Source organism: Grammomys surdaster, unplaced genomic scaffold, assembly GCF_004785775.1.
Source record: "Grammomys surdaster isolate TR1022 unplaced genomic scaffold, NIH_TR_1.0 167, whole genome shotgun sequence".
Classification (NCBI taxonomy): Eukaryota; Metazoa; Chordata; class Mammalia; order Rodentia; family Muridae; genus Grammomys; species Grammomys surdaster.
This window is the reverse complement of record NW_021604615.1, coordinates 12,530,850-12,555,700: the sequence shown is the minus strand read 5'-3', so window position 1 is coordinate 12,555,700 and position 24,851 is coordinate 12,530,850.

Here is a 24,851-nt window from a genome sequence, read left to right as displayed (position 1 = left end):
TCACTAATTTCAGTTCCATGGGAAATAATACCCTTATCTGCCCCTTTTGAGCACCAGGACCTCACACGGTACATATTCATGCATGTAAGAAAATCACTCCTATACATTAGATAAAAATAAATGTATCTTGAAATCATCAACAACAAAGGCACACTCCAGGCTTGATGTGTTTGGAAAAGAAATATTGAGATGAAGTAAAGCAACATGGTGGGGGTGAAGCCCCTTGTGTTTATAGTATGTTACCATGACAGCATGGTAGTGCGGATGCCTGTGAGCACTGCATAGCTCACAATTCCTGCTATGGCCTTCTAAAGTTTCTGGAGAACTCTGGACTGGGCTAGGCAGAATGTTCTTCTTTGGGTTGTCATTACCTCTTCATGTCCTGTGCTGTTCTGGCCTCAGGCTGTTCTGTTTTATAAAGATTTGGGTTTCTATACAGATTTTCATCATTAATTTAAAGGTGACTTTGCACGTGCATATGTTTAAGGACTGCACTGTAATTATCTGTGGTAGGAATTAAAGGGGTGTTGTTTATGGGTAGGCACTGTGTATTATCCCTCTTTGGGAGAAGACTTTTGCTTAGGCTGTGGGCCTACTGTAATGCACTGCATTTTTAGATCTGTTTGGTAGATTCTGTGTCCTTTGATTCCTGTCCCTGGGGTATTGGAAAAGGTCTAATGTCTCCTGGTTTTCAGTTGCAGGATAACTTTAGACCAAATGAAAGCAGAAGTCAGCAGAATAATGAGCTCTTCAAGACATCAGTTGTAACACTATAAACTGCTACGGCCTTAGCTTTATGTCAGGTCATGATCTCCTTGTCAATAGATCTTTATGTTTGTAGCATGCAGCTGGAACTGCATCTGGAGCACCTATTTATTTTAATGCTGCCTATGCTCTGGCATTTTCCAAAGGCTGGTGGGTAGTCTTTATCACTTGCTTTCCCTCTCTCTCTTGGTCATTTCCTAGAACACATCCTGCTGTTATGGCTCGAGTGGGAAATGTCCCCCACAGATTAGTGTGTCTGAACATTTGGTGTCTATACTGTTTCTAGAGGAAGCAGAACCTTCTGAATATGGGACCTGGCTACTGGAAGTGGGTCACTAAAAGAAAGATCGTTGGGGTTTCATCCTGTCCCAGCTTCTTGTAAATGGTCTCTCCCTTCTTCAGGCCCATAGACATGTTCGTAAGCAACTTTGTGCTACTCTTGCTGTAGAAAGTAGCAGCTCCTGGCACAGCGTGTTCCCTGCCATGATGGACTTCATCCTGTGAGCCAAAGTAAATCACCTTCTCACAAGTTCTCTTGTCAGATATTTGGTTACAACAGTGTTTAAAGTGCCTACTATAGACTCTTACAAAAGGCAAGGTCTTTTTGACAGATTTGGTCATCAAGTGAAGATTTTTCCATGTGTGAATTAGATTGATTGGATTTAGTGATTTTCCTTACTATTTAGACAGTTTGTGCATGTGCTTGTTCCTGTGTGGGTGCATCTGTCACCAGAGCATGTGTAAATGTGTGCATGAGTTTGCAGAGGTCAGTGGTTCCATGCTACCGTGAGACATCCTATCTCATAGGAGCGTGGCACTTAGCTGTTAGGCCAGACTGTCATAGAGCAAGCCCCAGGGTGTTCTCCATACAGGAATTATAACCGTGGGACATTCTACAAGGCTACTTTTATGTGGTTTCTGGGGGCTTAATGTCAGAGACTCAATTTTACTTGACTTGATGACACATTACTGACTGAACCATCTCTTCAACTCCTTGCAACAAAATATTTCAAAGCTTGGTGGAAGATCTAACCAGAAATTATGAAAGGCTTTAATTTTTTTGGGTGGAGACTGGTTGTAGCTTACAGCATTGCTTAAGCTCAGGTAATAGACTCTCTTCCAGTCTAATTTACATTGTGTCAGTGGGAGGAACCTAAGGAAAATGGGCTTTGTTTCTTGCATCTGACAGAGGGTAATGCAGGTGTGTGTGTCTGTGTGCATGCTCGTGTGTGGTCTATATATATATATATATATATATATATATATATATATATATATATATATATATGAACCAGGCCTCAGCTGAGGCCTTTTACTCTTTCCATTGTTCCTGCATCAGTCTGGAACTGATGGGGCAGGTCCTTAGTCAGATCCTCTTCTTGCCCTTTTATTCTTGTTCCTGGATGACTTGTATCACTGCAAATCCATGGGTCAACTTCTCCATCATGCGTTGGGTTATTTGAAGATGGTGTCTTTTAATAGCAGATTAAGTTAAAAGGAGATCCCTAAGGTGTTCCATTACCTAAATGACTGGTGTCTTCATAAAACACATTAGAATATAAAATGGAAATACTAGAGACACCAGAAAGAAAGGGACATCCCTGTGAGGACACACAGAGAAAACACCATCTACATATTCAGGAGGGAGGCCAAAGAGGGTGTGCATGTGCCTGAGCAGATGCGTTTCTTCTTCTTCTTCCTTAGACAGTAACAGTGTAACCACTGTTTACTTAGCATGCATATTTTAGGCATCAAAAGTGACCTAGAAATGATTTAAAGTAAATAATAGGAAGCACCTCTGTTATGCATAAATATCAACATGGTTTTGGTGATGGAACTATGTATCTGTGGGTCTGAACAGATGGGTTGGTAGGCACAGGGTCCTGGAGTTCATTCCCCATGATGGTAAGAGATAACTATATGGGGCTTGTTCCCCATGGTGTGAGGAATGACTGTGCTGGGTTTTAGCAACTGTAGCAAAGGTAAAAATTCTCTAAAGTTAGTTTCTTGGAATTTATAATTTGGTTAGAATTGATAAGTTCCTCATATTTATCTCTCATTGTCTTAATTTGGTTAGAAATATTTTCACCACACTGATATCCTGCTCTCTAGTCACTTTTGAAGTAATTAGGTCATCTTCTAGAACATTCTGGGTGGCTTTAGCTTTCTCCAAGGTGTTGGACACATTTTAAGGTTGGTTGTTTGGCAATTTATTTAGTTGTTTATGTGAAGAGCTTATTCCAATGTGCTTTTCTGATTATTGTGTCTACTATTGAGAGAAGCTATTGGTTTCCTGTATTTTGTACCCTACATATTCAACCAACATCCCTTCTTAATCCAAATTTGCTTTCATCTGTTTCTCCTAAGTATTCCAATAAAATATCCCATCACTATGTTTTTTTCAGAAACATGTTTAAATGTACCCAACACAGATGTTTCATTTTTCCCCCTGCTTTATATGCAAAGGAACAAACACTTGAGTTCATGTGTATACCCTTCAGTTTTTTCTTTTGTGATGAATCTCTACCACGAAGCTGATTCCAGAACTCCTCTCAGTAGTGAAATTGTTTGTTCCTGTATTACCGTAGAATAGTGTCTTTGACTCTATCTTGCTTCTTTTGGGTTGCAGTCTTTCTGACGCCCTTAAAAATCATTTCCCTGCAGTATTTCAGTGCCCTGTATGCAGCAGTCTCTTTGGACGGTATTTTGAACTCCAGCATTGTTGGCCCTGTCTGCCCTGCTTGCAGTGCTTCTATAGTTTTCTTAGCATTTGTCCTGCATCTGTTAATCTTTATTACAGAGGAAAGCCTTATTCTGTAAGATAAAACAGAAAGAAACATGCCAGCTGCAGGATTGCTAATATATTAGTGATTGTTTTGGCCTAAATTTCATTAATGTACGAATAGTGTAAACTGAGTACTGTATGATGTCTTATAAATTTAACTTCAAGTTAAAAAGAAAATACTAAGTTTTGCATTTGCATATCTTTTTATATGTATTTTTGGAAGGCTTCTTCATTATCTCTCTAGCGTGGGTTGTTAATTTTATCCCCTTTGGACTTTATTTTCACTCCAAATCTCACATTATTTTCCCAACCCCATGATTCCCATATTTAGTTGGTTATCATTGCTTCACACAACCTGTGAAGATTTTAGTGTGTGTCCACGGTGATAGCTTATTTGGGGAATGAAATCATCTCATTTCAGAGTTTTGCTACTCAGAGAACTTTTCTCATTCTATCTAGTCTGTCTCCTCTGTTGTCTCTCTGTATCCCCTTGAGCCTTCCTTGTGCCCTCGATAGCAGACCTGCCTCCACTCTGTCCAGGTGCTCTGTCTGAAGATGTTCACTGCGAACTGAACATGTGTGGATCCCTCACCCAGCGTGGCTGCAATTGGTATGAAGGAAACTGAGTTTGAATTTGGCTATGTGACCTGAGAAGGTTACTGTGCTTATAAAAAAGATGCACCCACTACCCAAGGAATCCCCTTCCCACCTCCTTCCTGACCTGGTGTGGTGCCTTTCCTGACCACTCCATAAACACAGCAAGAAGGAAGCCAGCTGAAACCAGGACGAGAACTGTCACCAGAGACCAGGTCAGCTCAAACTCTAGACTCCCAGCCTTCAAACTGTGAGAAATAGGTTTCAATTATTATTTTTTATTTTTTATTCATTCATTCAAGCTGTCAGCTAGTGAAGTGTTGTTAAGACAACCCAACTGGAATAATGCACTCTTTTTTCCAGAAGAGTTTCAGTTTATTTCCTTTTAAAAAGCATTTTTCAAATCTATATTTTTTTAATGATCAACCTCAGAAGTAGACTTTATTGACACTTATGAAATTCAGTGATAATTTCTTTTAAAAACCCATTTGGCTTTTATTGATGGTTTTGAAATCTTTGGATAAAAGACTTGGTTTAAGTCATGAAAATTTCTATGTCACATGTAAAGTGGTATTTGCACTGTTTTACAAATAAGTAATGGTTGCCAACTTGACAGAACCTTGAATCTACTTGGAGACAAATCTTGTCTCTGGGCATGACTGTGGAAGATTTTATAGATTAGGTTAACAGAAGCAGAAAGACCCACCTTGAATGCAGATTACACCATTTCTTGACCTAGGGGCCTGAATAGAAAAGAAAGCAAGCTGAGCACAGCCCTTCATCACTATCTTCTCCAGGACCTTGGACTCAGTATGACCAGCTGGGCGGGAGAGGCTGAGGGAAAGGGAGAGGCTGAGGTCAGGAGAAGCTGAGGCAATGTGGAGGCTGAGAGAAGAGTTGGCAGATGGAAGGGGAGGCTGAGGGAAGGAGAGGTGGAAGCAGGTGTCACTCCACAAAGTCATGCCTGTTGGCAGGTGGCTACAGCTTCAGGTAGTTATGACCGTAGGCAGTGTATTTAACCAGGCATGGCATAGTAGTGACTTTTCTATTGCTGTGACAAAACACCATGAAGAAGACAATACATAGAAGGAAGGGTTTATTTGGACATAGGGTTCCAGAGGGAAAGGAGTGGGGAGCATGGCAACAACTCGCATCATAAACCATAAACAGGAATCAGCAAGTGCAGTAAAAGAATTATCATCAGTCTTCTAAGCCCCCCAGAGCTCACCTCCAGGAACATACTTTTTCTTACAATCCATACCTCCTAAGCCTCACCAAACATCCCCATCAATGGAGCACCAAGTGTTCAGCAGCCCAACAGTTTGGGAATATTCCATGCAAACCATCATACATGGGTATAGACCAGAGTGGCTGCAGTGAGAACTGGCTACAGACATGTGTGACTTCAGGTTCATGTGGCAGGTAGGCAAGTGCGGCTGCAGGCAGGCTTGACAGTGGACAGATGGGGCTGTTCCTAGGTCCTTCATGGTACTGGCCAATGGTGAGAATACACAGCTCCCTCAGGAAGTTGATAAGTGATGCTGCCCTGGTCTGTAGCAGTGTGCTGAGCACTGTTGAGTGTCTGAGCATGCGTGGGCAGTAATTTGGGCTTTTGTCCTTTAGTGCAGTCCCTCCTCCCATTTGAGAAAAACTGAGTTCTTTTCCTGTACTCTTTCCTCTATTTTCATCCTTAGCAAAATAGGTTGCTCTGGATCGATGGATCAATGGATCCCACTTTTCCTACATCCCACGGAAGAAGCTATGTCCTCACATGGAGAACTTCAACAGATTATAGTCTACTCCTGTCACAATTGCAGCTTGCTTGCTTTTTGACTGGAAAGTCTGTGGACATAAGTTCACCCTTGTACATTGCATGGTGTCCCTAATCTACATCTTAGGTGTGTGGCCACCCCAGTCAAATATTGGCTATAAAACCAGTTCTCAACAAATGCCCTGGAATTCAAGAGCAAGTATAGATCTTTACAACACTCGCTTTTCTGCTGATGACACTGGAAGGTTATCTGACATTGGAAATTAAAATAAATCTGAATTTAATTTTATTTTCTCATTCGGAGTCACTGATCTATCCTTTTCACTTTCAAACATGAAGATTTATTTCCTCCTTTTCTGCACGTATGGAGTATCCACAGGCTGAGTACTCAGTGTTCGTTTCCCCTTTAAAGCATTCTGTGGCCTTCTAGGAGGTTCCTCAGTGAGTGGAGTCCATCTTTCAGTCTGGGATTTTGTTTTTTCTCTCACACAGCATTCTTGCTTGTCTATCTGGTGTCTGAGACTTTCCTGTCTTTTGAGATTATGTTTAATCTGTTGTCTTCCTGATTCACAAACATAGGCAGTTGTTTAGGCTTGGTGTTCCCTTTCCTGAATTAGTCTTCTGTAGTCTTGGTTTCCGTTCATTGCTAAATGTGTGACAGGTTAGATTTCTGTAATTACAGCTCTATGTCCATTAAATACAGGCTCTGACCCTTTGTTAGTCTGGCCCTCCTGTGTTTTTCCTCGGCCATGTTTCTGTTCTACCTTCGCCTGCTTCATACACATTTTAGCCTCATTTTCAGTTGGAAGTATAAAGCTGCCATTCTCTGCTTTCTGCTGTATTGTGAAGTGGAAACTGCTAGTTTCTTTGGAAAGTCAGTTATGTCAAATGATAGTTCGCTGAGGCACACAAGTGAAAGGATGTCTTGCTAAAGCAAACACAGGTGAGAGAATGTTTTGCCAAAGCAGACCCAGGTGAAAGGAAGTTTTGCTCTAGGAGACATGTGAAAGGACAGGTGATATTTAGGAAGATATAAATATGGCCCCACAGACAGTAGGAGCTAGAGCATTGGCTTGCTTTGCTTGACTTCACTGAAGACACACATGTATTGGTTCGCCTTACATTGTGTTGTTGGGCTTTGCTTGTGGTGACATCATAGAGAAAAACTTGACGTTCCTGTGGCTTCTTGCCGCTTCTGCATATTTGGCCGGTTGGTGAGCCTCATGGTTTCTTCTGGATTGAACTACCTTTGCTGGTTCATGAGTGGTACCTGCCGAGTGGACTGGACTGAACCTGCTGATTCATGTTTGGTGTCTGCTAGTAGACTGGACTGAAAACAAAGAAGTTTGGAGTCACTCAAAGAACTATCTCTAAACAGGTCCACTTTCCCTGTATCCTATTAATCTTTCTTTTCCATTATCTTTGGTGAGTGGTAGGCTGGGACAGAGGTTGAACCCTTATTAAAGTAGGCTGTGAAAAATATGTGCGTAAAATATTGTCTGTTTTTTTCTTTTAACAATTTGTTTCTTTTTATTTATTTTTATTTATTCACTTTACATCCCCCTAACTACCCCCCTCCTGCTCATCCCCTTCCACAATCCTTCCCCCTCCCCCTCCCATTCTCCTCTGAGTGGGAGGGGACCCCTGGGTATTCCCCAGCCTTGGCACATCAAGTCTCTGTGTGGCTAGGCAAATCCTCTCCCACTGAGGCCAGACAAGACAGTCTAGCTAGAAGAACCTATCCCACCTACAGGCAATAGCTTTTGAGATTTAACTTCTTTAGCTGAGCTTTCTTTTTCCACTTACCAATCTTTAAATCATATAAATACTGCTGGCACCCAGAGAGGGCACACCTGTCCTCAGAGGATCTCTTGCATCTGTTCTCTCCCTCTTGATGCTTCCCTGAATTCCAGAGGCACTGGGTCTGGCCCTGGTCCTTAGCTCTTCTGAGCACAGACTCCTGCTGTGCTGAGAGCAGGGCAGCAATATGTTGGCCTTGCCTTGTGATTACAACTAAGAGAGGCACCACCTTTCTATAACTGAAGTAAAATCTAATTGGGAAAAATAGGTAGAGTCATTTATTTGATACCTGATTAGACTAATTTCCAGAGAAAAAGCTGCATGAGCTCTTGCTTCATTGGAAAATAATTTACTTTCAGGAAATTGCTCTGCAGTCTCTCAGGGTCACATAAAGGAATGACCTTTATGACAAATAATTAGAATACCGTGACCCTGCTACTCAGAATACAGAATCTCCACAAGTCAAAGAAAGGCAGTGTTGGTTTGCAATGTGTAAGACTTTCAGTTTAATTTTAATTGTTTTCTGTGCCTCCTATTAGAATAGTCTTATCAGAGATACATCAGAAATAAAGCTGTAACACTTAGTTTTGAATTTCAGGTAAATGATGTTTCTTTTATTATGGATATATACAAGATATGATAGCATGGAGTACAAGAGGGTTTATCTGAAATTCAAATTTTGCAGTGCATCATAATTTCATTTATCAACTATGACAACCTTATATCAGAAGTACTTTTGAGGGTAGCCATGTAAAATGTGTCTCGTAAATAATGTATGAAATATTTTATTATTTTTAGATTAGAACAATTAGATTTTGTTCCTTCCAATTTAATTTTTTTTTCTATTTTAAGGAAAGAAATGGAATTTATAAGAGAGAAATCCACTGACCTTTGAATTAAAGCAAGATGCTCTGCATAGCCAATGATAGCCAGCATTTTCAGTGAGCTAAACTCCAAAAAGGAGTCAACTTCGTAATGAACAAGGGCTCACCTCAGTAACACCTGCATTTCTTCAAATTACTCCTTCCTAATGCATGTTTTCTCTGTGTAGGGTGTTTGGTTTTTATTTGTTTGTTTGTTTTTCCCTTAGAGATAAGGTTTCTCTGAGTAACCCTGGCTATCTTGGAACTTGCTCTGTAGACCAAGCTAGACTCAAATTCAGATATCCATCTGCCTCTGCCTCCTAAGGGCTAGGGCTAAAGGTGTGAGCCATGACCAGAAGCTAATTTTAACATGCAGACCCTGTTTTCTCTTTGCTAATATCAATTTCATGACTTTACTCAAAAAACTGGGGGGACATGAGGCCGTGACATTGGCAACCTTGTTGTCTGACAGTCACTGTATCTGTGGCTCAGGATAGAAAGGGAAATACTTCTTAATCTTTGTTCTCTAAGAACTCAGTGTGTGGGGGAGGAGAAACTTGGTCATAGATGCTTTTGGTAAGTTAGTATCTTGCCTGTGTGCTCAGGTAGTCACATAGCCCAGAGTATATAATGCAGAATGACACCACAGATCCCCTTGTTCTATGGGGTGGGGTCTATGGGAGGGAAAAAAAGGTTAGGAAGCACAAATTATGCAGGCACCATGTTACAAGAGAGAGACCTTGTGTCCTCTGCCAAGATTGGCATTGAGAGTAAGGCATATGGGGGCAGGGGGAAGGCCTCTGAGGAGGGCCCAGGCATGGACTAGGATGGAAGCAGCCAGGGCCCTCACATAGGAAGGCAGAGAACCTAGAAAATGGGTTTGGGGTAATCAGTTGCAGTCCTGTGGGGGAACTGGAGGGCTTTTAGAAACAAGTGCTGGTAATTGGCACTATTATGATTCCTATTATGGCTGTGATGGCTGTTACCATCAGACATGATTCACCATGTTGTATAGATAGCTATGTCTGAGAGGAGACACAATTTTGCAGTGGGTTACATGAAGGGCAATAGGCTTGGGCATGGAGGTGAGGTACTTATTGGTGTGGAGGAAGAAGAGAAAGCATATCATAGTCCTGGGAACTAAGGGCATTTGTAAAAGTGGTAAGTCAGGAGCACCATGCAGGTCTCCAGGATCCTTCCATCCCATCATGCACCTCTCCAGGGTCCTTCCATCCCATCTAATCTGTCAACGTTACTCACTGGAGTTTGACGTGGCAAACTGTCATAGATAACAGTGATCCAAGGTTTAAACTACACAGCTCAAAATTACTTTGTGTTAACTATTAAGAATTATTGTGTTAAATGAGGATTACCTGAATGCAAGCAGTGAGATCATGACAGTTGATTAGAGAACTTAGACTCCCAAGTGGCTGATGGGAAAGAAGTATACAGTGTGGATACGTCAGACTGAGGCAATTTATGCTCTGGTGGGAAGGAGTGGGGTTCTGTGAGGTTTCTCCTCTCTTTCTAGGACAATACATGATTTAAAATTTGTGAGTTTAGTTGAAGAAGATAAGAATAAAGTAAGGAATTTGTGATTATTGCTCTTCTGTTTCTCTCTCTCTCTCTCTCTCTCTCTCTCTCTCTCTCTCTCTCTCTCTCTCTCTCTCTCATTCTCTTTGTATCTACAAGGCTAAATAACCCTGAAAGAATTTTACCACAAAACTTTCACATTCTCTGTAACTATGTAAAAAAAAAAAAAAATCACACACCTCAGGTAAAATTCTCCAGTACAGTGGCTCATGACTAAGACAGGGGTGTCTTTCTAGGTTCTCACTACCTCATCTTCTCACAGACATTCAGCTGCATCAGTGAAGGTTTCCTGTAAGATAATTTCCTGTCCCTCTTCATACTGCTTGAATCAGCAAATTACGACTAGTAGTCATTAGATGCTCACCATTCTGTGACATGAATATTAAGTGATTTTAAGGTAATACATGCCTTCAATTTTCTTTTTTTTTTTTCTGCTGGGCTTCCAAGGGTAATTAATACAGAGGGTTAAAGATGTGGACATTGGAATCATCACCTGGTAATGAATATTATGATGCCATATAGATGAGATTAGAGCTGACATTTTGAGTCCACCTATTTGCCTGTTAAAATGGGTTTCTAGATCTGGGCAGCAGACTACTCCAGAAACATTCCCACACTAGGACACACTTAACACTACAAATGAGGAAAACAAAATAGTCTGGGAGGGGGATTGATTGATTCTGTGAACTTGGTCTGTTATTGGCCCCAGTGACCTTGAAGAAGAGAGTGTGTGTTCTTCTGTTTGATAAGATACCCAGGAACCAGACCTTAAAAGATGAGTGTCACTGTAATTCTAGACAGTTCATTTACCTGAGGAAATTTGCTTTTCATAATAATAATGTCGGCCTTGGGTTCCCTTTGGGGTGTCTTCAGCAGTTTTTGGCAGCTGGCAAGTTAGCTGTTCAAATTATTCCTTCATTATTTATTATTTATTTTCTGCAAATGTCTAACGTTTCAAATTCGAGAGCCAAAAAGAACTTACCAGTGAACCCCTTTTGACATAAATATCTTAGCTAAAAGGCTAGTGTTATTGTTTTGTTCTTTTAAAGGTATATGTGTATGTGTGTGTACGTATTACAAGGATGTGAGGTGTGTGTGTGTGTGTGTGTGTGTGCTGTTCCATTGCTCATGCTGGAACTCTCCTTCTACCTTATATACTGAGGCAGATTCTCCTGCTGAATTCAGCTCACTAAATCTAGCTGGCCAGTCTGCTTAGGGGATCCCCCAATTTTGCTTCCTGCTGGCTAGGATTATGGGTGAACTATTACAACTCCCTGACTTTTGCTGGGGTGCTGGAATCTGAACACCAGCCTTAGTACTTGTAAGGCAGCCATTTTACTTGCTGGGGTATCTCTTTAGTCCTAGAGGTTTTATGTAATACACACACTCACACACACACACACACATACACACACACACCCCTAAGCAGTTTATTGTTTTCAATAGCAGTAGGGTTGATTTGTTGCCGTTCCTTTTAAAAAGTGTAAGTTTTACCTAAATGTTCGTACTTGTTACAAAAGCTCATCCATAAGTATTACTACAACAGCATATTGAGATTGTCAGATTCATAGTAGTGCACGTTATTTATCCACTGTCTTTCGCTTCTGGTATTCTGTACTTTGTATTTTTCCATCATTTTGATGAGAGTTTATAATTTTTATTATTTTTGTTTTAAAGAGCAGGCACACTGGCTTTGCACATTCATTCGAATTTCCTCTTCATTGCATTTCATGGTGACTGATTTCTATATTCATTCTCTTATATATTCTTATGCTCCCAATTAGGACTTCTCTTTGACAAAGAGCTTTTCTTTGTTTTTTTTTTTTTGTGATGTGAACTTTTTTTTTTATAATTTATTTTTTCTCAAATTGTAATTCATTCACACAGGGGTTATAAACACAGAAAGGCAGGATGTGGGGAAGGGAATGACACTGGAGTGTGGGTGTTCAGGAAGAATACAGATATCATCAGAACTGGGTATCGGCTGGGTGAAGGTTCAGGGGACAAGTCACTATGACTCTGCCTATGACTCACTTGTCCTTATCTAAGTTGGTATTGTCTGCCCAGGCGACCTATTTACAAGGTCTATGACTACTCAGGCTTGTACATTTCCACAATAGCTGCCTGTTTACATTAGCTTATAGCCATCTGTTTCGATGTTTTTCTACTGAGACCCAAGACTTGGTGTTAGTATACATGTATGACAGGCCTATTGCTGATTTTAGGCCTATGGCTGATTTTAGGCCTTCAGTGTGTAAGCAGGACTGCCCCTGACATCTCCTCCCTTCTCTAAGTATAGAAGGGCTGTGGCAATTCTAAACTTGTGAAGGCGGGGATAGAGGCCTGACCTCCAGTATTTGAAGGGGACCTTGTAATGGCTCCAGTCCCCCTGTCATTGTCCAGTGAGGCATGAGGGCCATACCCGTCCCGATGTGACAAAGAACTTTTCCAAGAGCAACTTGCTACATTTCCAGGTATTAGGTTGGTTTACGTTACTGTTTCAACATCTTCTGTGTGATCAGAGGCATACTCTGTGTGCTGGCAATTCTTTAAAGCTGTGTTAATTTCCTTTATTTGCCAGTATGTTGCTACTCTTGGTCAGGGTCCAAGTTCATCTAAAATGTGTCCTTCTGTAGTGACCAAAGACAGTGTTTTTCAGTTGCTACTTAAGAATAAATGCACTTCATATCCTTTTCAAAGTGCCTTTCTCCTCAGTAATAATTCCATCTTCTTGTTCTCTCAGCTTTTGTAAAAATTGTTCAATGGATTTAGAAAATTTGCCTCATGCATTTCAAATACACATTTTTCTTGCATAAAATGTATAATTTGCATATTGCCTGTTGGAATGGTCCCATTTTTCATTGTGAAATATTTCTCTTTATCACCAACATACCTCTTGCCATAAATCCACTTTGGGTTATGTGACTAGTGTCCCCATTGTTCTGAATTACAATTTTATGGCCAGAATCTCTGCACGTTTGTGTTTTAAGTTTTTTCTAACCTTACAAGCTGCATCATTCTCAACAGAGTTAGGTTTAAAGTTTTCATATACATTATATTTATTTAAAGGCAAATATATTTAGATTTATTCTGCTATATCATGATTTACTATTCATCAAACATTTTAAGCCTGTTGTCCTATCTCTTCTTTTACCTCTTTTGAAATAACCAAATACAAGTGTGAACATTATTTTGAGGAGCAGAGTGTCTTGTTATATAGCCCAGGCTAGCCTGAAGTTTTCTACATATCCCAGGATCTCCTCTCCTCACTGCTGAGTGTTAGGGTATGTATCTTCTGCTTACATATATTCTACACACCTGGCCTGGGTTAGCAAGTATCATTAAGTATGTTACTTCATTATCTTCTCTTTTATTTCTTTGATGTATAGTGACATTTTGACAGTCTTTGTAGAAGTTGTTCATGACATACACAGGTCCAAAGAGCCATCAACAGATGACTGGATAAAGAATATGTACTATTTGCCTGTGCTGGAAAATCACCCAGCCTTAAAGGGAAGGGAATTCTGCAAGTTTTAAAAATGTAGATGAGTTCAGTTCCCGTTTTTTTAAAAAAAAAGGTTAAACAAAGCTAGGCATAGAATGCAAAGACTACAAGTTCCACTTATAGGAAAATCGTCAAACAGTTACATTCAAAGAGCAGAAAGTAAAATTCTGGTCCAAGATAATGACTTCCAGTTATCTGCTGGCCTCTGCAGTCCCATGGTGAACATGTGCTTGAAATTTGATGAGGAGAGGCATTTGCTAAGTGTTTTGTAGTAAACAGAAAGCAGTACACAGGTGGTGGTGGGGGGGAACACGAAAGGATGGGGTCCTTGAGATATTTTTGTAAGCACATACTTATCACCAAAGTTACCAAACGGTTGAGGTTGAACATGCAACTTATACTTGTCAGTTATATCTAATCAAGTGGTTCTTGTAATCACTAAGGAGCCAGTGACAGATGAAAAGGGGGGGTACATGAATGCAAATGACACAGCAGGCTGTCCAAGCCACATGGGTTTGTGTCCCCTTTTGAATTTGAGATTTATTTATTTATTATCTATCTTAATCCATTTCACAAGTAGCTATGCACACCCATCACTGCTCAAGGGATGCTTTGCTATATATGATTAATCATGCTTCTCATGAGAAACTCCAGAATCTGATAGAGAATCATCAAGGTTGAATTAGTGTCTGCATAGGCTTTGCTGTGGGTACAAAGACAAACACACAGCCGATTCTACTTGGTTAAGGAAGAAGAGTAAGAAGAATCCATAACATTTTCTGAGCCTTAGAAGGTTGTGGGAAGATGAGTGAAAAGCTTCAGATATCAAGGAAAGGAGATGCTTTGTGCCTGAGTATACATGCAAGGTTCTGAGGAAGGGGAGACTCGGTTGTATGCTAGGCAGTGGGGAAGTCTCTCAGTCTTGGTTTGTCTAACTTTTTAACTAACCAGTGGTTGTAAGAGAAGAATGGCTCTTTGGTGTGCTGTCTCCTATGAAATAGGGACAGTTTGGTCTGTTTCATCTCGGCAGGGTTGCTGGGTGTCCAACTTTCATATCATCTCTCTGACTGCTCTGTAGAGTTTACTCCCTGATACGTCTTAAGAGATAGGAAGAGCACAGAAACTTCTATTAATTCAAGATTTAGACTGCCACAGAGACAACCTTTGGGGTGTGGGATTCTGTTATATTTTTATTTAGGTTTAATTCTATGTTTAAATTATATGTATGTGTGCCAGTATGAAGGTATGTGCCTGAGAGTTGAAGATACCTATAGAGATCAAAGGAGTGTGTCAGATTCCCTAGAGCTAGACTCACAGGTATCCAATATAATTGCTAGGAATGGAATTCAGGTCCTCTGCAAGATCAGCGTATGCTCTTCTGCACTGAGCCATCTCTCCAGTCCTCACCTCAACGATACTATCTTTAACACAAGGTTCTGTGTGGCCCACACTGGGAAGACAGGTATCTGACTGATGGGACATCATTGATTCATCCTTAGTTTTGTTTGGAATACTAAGGTACGTATGAAATACTATTATGATCAAAAGAAGGAGCTAGTTTTGTTTGACTTCTTCCTTGTATAAATTCATGCCACTAAAATTACAACTTAAAATTCATAGGGCATGAAGATCAAACACATCAATTCTCTCTGGATAGTAATAACAGGACATGAAGACCATGCTGCTACGGTGAATGGCAACTTCTAGAAAAACATTCTGCTGTTTTGCCTGCTAAAGACCCCACCTTAGCAATAGTACCTCAATGGGGCTACCTAAGTTCTCGAAGAGGTAGAACTTAGTGGGGAAAAGTCTTCAATTCACTGGGACATGCACTTGAAAGGGGCTTTGGCTTCATACTGTGAGGGGAACAAGCTCCCCCCCACACACATATTTTCTGTAATGTGCAGGCCGTAAACAACGGGACCATATGAACTCAAGCATTGCAAATTGAGAGATAAATAATATCTTCCCTCTTTCTAATGGGTTAGCTCAGATATCTTGTTGTAGGAATGGAAAGCTAAGACATACTCTATGGGCACCATGCTAAGGAAGATTCCTAGACATACAAGACCCACGTCTAGCTTCTTAGTTTTCTAGAACTGAATGAGATCATGTTTAGTTAGTGATTGTGTTCTCTTTGGAATAATATGACAAATCATTTGCAGAATAAAAAAAAAACACTTGAACCAAATTGTAATTAATTTTCAGTTTAATCTCAAGATTACTAATACTATGACCATTCCTTCTGTTAATTTCTTATCAAATATCCATAATTTTCTGAATAAAACAAGAATATTGGTGGCAAAATATTATAATCAAATAAAGAACTGCTTAGTCTACTTGCAATATCTATTGGTATTATTTGCAATTTTGCTTAATAAGGTTGACTTATGGTTATGTTTTTATTTGTGTGTGTGTGTGTGTGTGTGTGTGTGTGTGTGTGTGTGTGTACTGCATTCAAGTTCTTTGGAGAGCCACAAACATAACCAGTGAAACATCTCTCTTCCCTCATTAATGTTTTTTAAAACAAATAGCCATTGTATCTTCAATAATAAATTTATAATTTATTACCAAAAAGCACACTATTTCCCATGTCCATTCTTCATCAGTTGGGTCTTATTCTAGAACTTGATTAATACATGAATAGCCAGCCATTCCCACCTCTACAAGCTGTGTGGGTTCACTTTAGCTGGTCTGTTGGGCAAAAAAACCTCAAACAAATGAAAAAACCCATCTATGGGTGGTCATTGACCTCAAGCTCTCCAGAAGTTCAAAGTCAAGTAAACAAAAGTCAGTGTCCTAAAACAGAGTAAACAATAGGCAGTGTCCTAAGAAAATATTTTAATGCACATTTTTCCTTTGGTGTTACATAGTTTATGCAGAAGATAGGTGAATAAGATTAATCACAAGTTTGAAAACCTTGTGTGCCTGCAAGGTAAATAGGACCTTTAAGATAAAACTGGCCCCACAACCACTCAGTTAGGCACACACACCCCTTGCCAGTCTAATGAACTGCTTATGCTGTGAGGCTGAAGAACGGTGCCAAGGAGTTTTGGCCCATCTAGAGGACTCGCCCTGGGGAGCTGGCATTACAATCTTGCGATTGTATTTTCTCCTGCTGTTAAAGGATTGTCAGGTTCTCATTATGCTTAGGGATTCTAATTTCTGAGTTGTTGAGTCTGTTCATCTTGGCAATTGAAGAAGTACAAGCCATACTACAAATACATGTTGGTTAAAATATTGTGCCCTGCAAACATGGCAGGGTGCTCTTGGCATCAGTAACTGCCTCATACTTCTTGTTGCTTATGTGCAGATGAATAGGACTCTCTCTCTCCCCTCTCTCTTTGCCTTTCTCCCTCCCCCTGTCAGTCTCCCTCTCCCCCTCCCTATCCCCATCTCTGCATTTGTGAGGTGTGTATGTGTTTGTGTGTGTGTGTGTGCACAAGTGTGCACGCACACCTGCGCATGTGTGTTTGATCGAGCACCAGAAAGCCAAGAGATGAGAGGGCTAGGAGGAAAATTGTACTCCAAGGGAATGATTGACAGCTCAATTGAGACAATGCAAGGAAATTTAAATACAAATATATAGAGGATATTTATAGTATTTGGAAGGCTAGCAAAATTCAATTACTGCTACTAAATAAGTCCATATTTATTTTCTTATGAATTTTCATCTTGGTGGGTGAAATGGGATGCATATCTTACATGTCATTAGCAGTGGATGCTATTTTACTTATGCATCCTCAAAGCTTCTGTTTCGGTACAGTGAAGCAACATCTACCTTCTGTGTCTGTTTTTCGGCAAATGTGTCATTCCTGACTCTTGTTGACCTCGTTAGAGGGAATGGTTATATTCAAGGTGCTATTTTGACTTGTATTGCCAAGACCCTGTAGTTTGCTACTAAGAATTATTGGGTGTTAAGAAAGGATATAAAGAACAAAGACAAGTTAAGATGCCCCAGTGGGCACTTACCACATCTGCTGTCATCCCCTGAGACAATGCCAGAGCAAAATGATAAATACTGGACCAGTTTCAAAGGGCTCCTAGTCCCCTGGCACCACATATAGGGTAACTTTAACTATCTAGACAGCTGTTAGGTTACAAATACAGCTGTCACATGGACCCTAAATTACACTAGGACAGCTTTATTAAGCAGCAGGTGAAAGTACACTGGAGATGAAGTCACTCTGACCTGACTGGAGGGAAACAGGAACCACCTACATAGAAGCTTTGGGCCTCTGTGTGTTGGGGGCAAAAGGCTGAGCTGCCCTGCTCCAGCAGGCAGTTGAGGCTGGCATGGCAATGGGTAGGTGTGTATTAATAAAAAGAAAAAGAAGAAAAGCAAAGAAAGAGGAAACCAACGTCACAGAGAAAACATTTTTTGTCTTATTTCTGAGATAGAAATTTTGGATAATGACAGGAAGATCAATTTCATCCATAAGACAGTGAATTTTAATAAGTGCACCACCTTTTCAAGCAAGCATCTGGAAATCAAGAAGGGAAACCACTGGGCATTTTTAGCAGAATGTTCTTGTTTCCTACAGAGAAATATGTTATTTGTCCTATTAGATGAGAGAAATCATACTGAATGGCGTAGGGGGAGATGTGTTACCGTATATAATAAAACACACACTTGCCTGACCAGCTGCCCAGTGGACTGAATGCTGATTTCTCATCTCATGCACACAGCCCAGCGTCCCTTCCTAGGTGTAGTCACATCGAGAGATCCAGTGTCGAGGCTCCGCCCACCCAGTGGACGATCAGGAAGCCAAGGATCTGAAGAACACAGACCCATGCCATGAAGGGGATTGGGAACTTCCCCAGGTGAGGTAGAAGTCTAGCAGCAGATATGAATAGCCTCTTTGGAACATCTTACAAACAAGAATTAATTAATTCTGTCATGTTAAGATTGAATGGTTTCATGGATTTTTTTTTATATTATAGAAGGTAACATTTTTCCAGCTAATATGATTCTTCAAAACAAACTGTTCCTGGGTAATATAATAAATGATTTAAATTATCTAGTTCAATGGTGTTAGGAGCTGTTTTCATCGTCAGTTTAATCTGTATTCATTTAAACAAGGTTTGGGCGTGGACATTTAAGTGAGTAGACATTAAATCCTCAGCATCCTATTCTTGGTAATGAGCAAACAGCTTTCTTACGAAATCAGAGAAGAAAGCAGTTGCCTGCATGGGCAACAGTCTCCACAGGGTTTCACATCATTTTTTTAATAAATCATTTATTTATAATTTAAAGGCACTGTCTTCAAACATGCAGTTTATACTGCTCCTCCCATTTGTAGTTTGAATAAATTAATTATTTTTTCCAAGAAGTATCTAAAATTCATCAATATATCAATCTTGTTATGTTAAAGAAACAATAGGAATCTCAGAGAACAAGTAATGTCTAGTTGTTTGAATAAAAAAAAAATCTACATCCTCAGTAGACTCAGATATTTGAACTTGGCTCTCTGTTAGTGACACTGTTTGGTGAGGTTTAGGAGGCGTGGCCTTGCTGGAGGAAGTATGTTACTGGAGGTGGGCTTTGAGAGTTAAAGCCTCCTATCCCTTTTCTGTGTTTCTCTCTCTCTCTCTCTCTCTCCCTCTCTCTCTCTCTCTCTCTCTCTCTCCCCTTGTACAGTTGAAGGATGGATACGTTTGAAGATATGATCTCTGAGTTTCCTGCTCCTGCCATCTGCTAACTTGTCTGCCTCTTGCTGCCAGCCCTCCCAACCATGATGCTCTCTTATCCTTCTATAGCCATAAGCCCGAATAAACTCTTCCTTCTGTAGGTTTCCTTGGTCATGTTTTATCACAGCAATTTACATATTCAGATGAGAGAATAAAGGTGCTACCATATTGTGACAAGGTAACATCAAAAGGGGACCCACTGATAGGCATTCATAACCACAGGAATGAACTGATTCTAAGGTGAAGTGGCAAATGTCTATTTTTGGACCCTTATGAGTCCTTATGCTTATGAGGTTGTGAGAGACATTCATGGATTTCTATAATAAGTAACTGATGGGCATATGTTGTTCCTGATTCTTAGATATTGTGGAATAAAACAAAGTAGACAGGCTTCCTGTGAGACCATCCATGAGTTGTTATAAGTGCCATCAACAAATTCAAGACGATATAGTATGAACAAGACTTGTGTTTTGTACTAAAAACAAATGCACAGACGTAAAGGAAAAGTGACCTGGGTATGTGGATGGGAGAAAGATCAACACTGTTGTTGGGATACACAAGGTGTCATGCTGGAGAAGCCATGATTTCTACTGCTGGGCAGTCAAGTCCCACATGCTGGAGCTCAGTGTGGGGAGATTCCTATGATGCAATGTCACTAATGATGTAGATTTATTTCTAAAATGAAATCACTCTGGCTGATTCTCTCAGGCAGCCATCCAAGGAGATGCACTTGCTGCTTCCCACAGGCCTCCTTTACCCCAACAAAGGCATCCCACTGTGACAAAGCCTGCTTGTGTCTGGGGTATGCTTCTTCCTGGGATCATCGCCTGACAGTCTTTAGGAGAGGAGATGGTGTTGCCTATTACAATTTTCATTTGCTCTCTGTGTGACTCATTTCTACCCAAACATGGCTCTATGAATTACTACAGGAAGAGGTAATTCAAGACCCAGGCTTCTCCTTCTCTAGCATGACACGGCAGAAGGCATCTTTAGGAGTGATTTTTATGTATTGTGAAAATGAAGTATTCTATAAGAATTTGCCAACAAATCTACTACTACTTGATTTGTGTACATTAAAACACAAAGGAAAAAAGAAAATAAATATTTTGAGTTAGCTATGTTCCATCAGCGGGGAAGGGAGGGGCTCAGGAGACCTGACCTGTAGTGAGGAACTGTGGTTGAAGGAGAGAGAGTCACGTTTGTCTGTGGACATGGCTGGTGGATAGCCCTATACCATGTACATATGGACAGCAGTAATGGGAATCAGAAACCCTCATTACTCTAATAAGATTATACTAAGTAAAAGAGGATGTGAGGGCAGAAGAGAGATGGGTTGGTCGAAGGTAGATAGAATCAAAATATATTTTTTACATGTATGGAATTTTCAAATAGAAAAATTTTAAATGCTAAAAGAAAAATAGTGATATAGTTCCCACAAGTTAAATTTTTTCTTGGAATTTCCTCATTTATTAACCAAGTTAATAGATTTTTGTATTGCAAGACATTATAAAAATATTTATGTAATATGTGCTGAATTTACTAGAGGTTGAAGTGATGACTGCACCTGCTAAAAGGGAAGAATTTGTTTTAGAAACACAGGTCTCTGTCTTAACAATAGGGTGTATACATTTCAGAAGAGTTAGTATCATATGTCTTTTTTTTTTTCCTTTTTGGTTTTGTTTTAACAAAATGTGTAAGAAGTAAAATGTTTGAATACTCTTATTATTCATTTAATATTACTTATCTATCTTAACTCCTCTTTTCACTTCTGTATTCGGTGCTCATGTTTTGTGTTTTGACCATGTGTTGGAAGTGGCATTATACTAGAAACTAAAGGTGGCTTATCAGCATTGTTTGCCACCACCGCCCTTTTGTGCGAGCTTCAAGAACAGGGTAGAGGCTGTGGGCAGGAGGCAGCCATCCCTCCAGAGCAAACACTTTGTACTGTTGTTCTCAGTGACGTTGCCTGTAAAATCTGCATCTGCTATTTACACTTATCATATCAGCTGTCAACACATTGCTTAATGAAGCAAGTACTTTTGTTCGGAGAAAATGAATGTTTCCCCTTTGATTAGCTGTTATTTAAAATGTGCTGATTAAAGCAAGTTGGGTACTTTTCAGTGGGTTGCTCTGAGGTGCTACTAACTCTTAAAGTTGAAGTATTCTCATACACTTCCAGGTGCTGCGGTGATGCCTCCTAGGGCAGCTTGTGCAAACACCAGCTGGGGGTGGGGCGGTTTTTGGATTCACCATATGAATCAAGATCAAACACTTCAATAAAATGCAAGGTTCTAATAACTGTATGGTCCTAAAGTCTCATTTTTAGCACCAGTTTTCTTCATGGAGGGGCACTGTTTTTCATAATTAATATTATAATAATAATCATATAATATTAATAATATAATATCAATATAATATAATTAATATATAATATTAATTAATTATAATAATTAATATATAATAATAATTAACAGACTCTTCTCTGCTTTCCACGTGTGCTCGTATTGCAGCAGTGTGGGAGACTGGTCTCCAGTGTGTGAGTGATAGCTGTTGGCTTTGATACATTAAACACTGATATTTGGTTTCTTTCCACCTAATGATATATGTCACTTATTCTTGGACAATATAGGGGATACTTTCTCTCTCTCTCTCTCTCTCTCTCTCTCTCTCTCTCTCTCTCTCACACACACACACACACACACACACACACACACACTTCTTTTTTATGTTTGTTTTGACACAGCACTTTTTGTAGCCCAGAATGTCCTCAAACTCCATATGTAGCTGACAGCAACCTTGAACTTCTGATCCCCCTGCTTCCACCATTCATGTACTAAGGTCATAGATGCATAGTACCACAGCTGCTTTATGGGGTGTTGGTAATCCAGTATGGCACAGAGTATGTATTTTACTACAGCTGTTTGTGAGAATTCAGGGTTGATAGGTCTTCCCCATCTGTTTGCTGCTGTGTAGTCAAAGTCATGAAGGTCACATGGGAGGATCTGGCAAATGAATCTGTCAGCTAAAGTGGGACCCCACGAATGTCTGAACCTGAAAACCAAGAAAGGCAACTGGAACATAATAGGGGGACAATGAGATCTTGTGAAGGGCCGGGAGGAGCAGGTTTGATACGGATTCTGGAGTGCAGACGGTGGGTGAACCCAGTATTGGTTCTCATAGAGGCAGATTTTCTGTGTGTCACAGCTCTGCAGATGCCTTGCCGTGTGAAAGGCGGAGTGTGGCATAGGGAAGGTCTGAGGGAATGGCTCATGGGCTTTGGTAAACAGGAGAGCTGTGGGACTGAGTTCTAAGGTGGCAGAGAGCTGAGTGGAAATGGCCACACAGGAAACCAGTATGAGAAGATGCATTTTGAAGGATCATGGGACAGTCAGGGATCTGAATGTCCGTAAGTATAAAAGGTAAAATTTTACCCTTCTGGGACCAAAAATCCTCAGCTTTTCATATCTGTCAACACAGTGACCTTGACTCCAAACATGGAGTCTTTCTTAGACTGCTTTGTTGTTTTCAAGTAAAGATACAACCATTTTCTATTGGTTTTGCTCCCAGGCTTATGACTTGAAATGAGACAAGCCCACGGGTCTTTATTTCTGTCTATTAGAATGTAGGCAAGATGCAGGTGGATTGCCTGAAACTAGGCGCTCTTGTGACCGAGCTTCTGTCCTAGCGTTAGGGATCTTCTGCCAGGTTCTCTGTTTAGTGTCTGAATTCACTCTGTGTGCCTATTGGGAGAGGCCTCTATATTCTTTATAGCTGTGACCAAGGCCACACTCAACTCATTAGATGCCTACAGCTCCAGCTGCCTGGCATCCCCATATAATTCATGTCTATATGATGTCCTCCCAGCCAACCATCCTGTGTCTCTCTGAGAGAAAACAGCTCCCAAAGAGCTCAGATAGTTAAATCAAAAATTTTCCAGATGGATTTTTAAAAATTTATCTGCAACTAGGGTCTCATATAACCTAGGCTGGCATAAGACTCCTGATCCTCCTGCCTCTACCCTCCAAAGTGCAGGGACATGGGCAAGCACGTGGGTACTCTGCTTAATCTCTCCATACTAGGGAACTCAATGTGACCTGTAAACAGTCGACTGCTGTTTGGTTGTGTATACACAAGGGGCCAGCCAGACTCCTCTGGGATTTGGGTACCTTAAAATCCAGCCTTCTTGAAAACTGTTTAGCTATAGATCATTATGATTCTGTATTCCATTAGTTTGCTAGTCGTGTACCTGAGTGGCCTTTATGGCAAGTGCTGTCACCTTGGCCCCAATTCCGTTCCCCTAGGGTTTAGAGAGCTTCATATCTCTAGACAGCCATAAGAAGTTTGTCTGATAAAGAAATGGATGTTGTAAAATCAGCTAAGGTAAATGGGCACGATTTATGTTAAATTTCAGAATGACACTAAATTTGTCAAAGGTACTAGGGTTAATTTTCCTCATAGAGTCTTGTAAAGTTAATTTTTTAAAAAACTCTTTCTTAAGGTGAAATTTTGTGCTCCAATGAGAAGTACAAGCAGTTGCATAGCCCTAAAACGAAGCCATGTCCTTTCAATGAAGTGTTCTGAATTTACTGCTGTTTACACTCTTCTTCTGTTTTCCCATTGCCCACATATTAGCATATGTCTTACATTGTCATTGGTGTCACAGGAAATCTGGCCTTCAGAATTTCTAGATTCTACTCTTATTGCAGTGAATGTCAAAGTTGTTACAAGACTCAAACCTAGTTTCTTCTTTGTTTATTAATGAGGCCATGCTGTTTGCTACACAAAGCTGTTGTGGCAAGATAAGAGAACTCACAGAACATTAACAGGCTTCCAATAGAAGGCTGAGTTAAGTAGTCCTCTGAAAGTGAAATTCCACATGGCAAGTGTTTATAAACTAGACGTAGTGTCAGTGTAACTGAATTGAAATGATTCTATACCTATATAAAACTACAAATATAAGGACACTTTCTACTTCTAGAGACCTTCCAGGAGCAAACTAGATTATGTTATTTCACGGTTTAGATATATTCAGTGTTTACTTATTAAGGTTTAAACTGTTTTTTCCTCTGGAACTTAAGCCTTGCCCACTGGCCCTATCTCCTTTGTCTAAGACCTGCTTCCTTCTGCTTCTCTGAGCTTCATTCCAGGGCCACATAGTTCTAGATTTCTGTAAAGCATGCTCCACTTGCAGGCTCAGTGTATCTCCTCTCCCCTTCCCCTTCCCTTCCCCTCCCCCTCCCCTCCCCCTCCCCTCCTCTCCCCTTCCCATCCCCTTCTCTTCCCCTTCTTGTCCTGTCCCCTCCCCCTCCCCTCCCCTTCTCCTCTCCTTTTGTCCTCTCCCCGCCCCCTCCCCTCCTGTTCCCCTCCCCTCCTGTTCCCCTCCCCTCCTGTTCCCCTCCCCTCCTGTTTCCCTCCCCTCCTGTTCCCCTCCCCTCCTGTTCCCCTCCCCTCCTGTTCCCTTCCCCTCCTGTTCCCTTCCCCTCC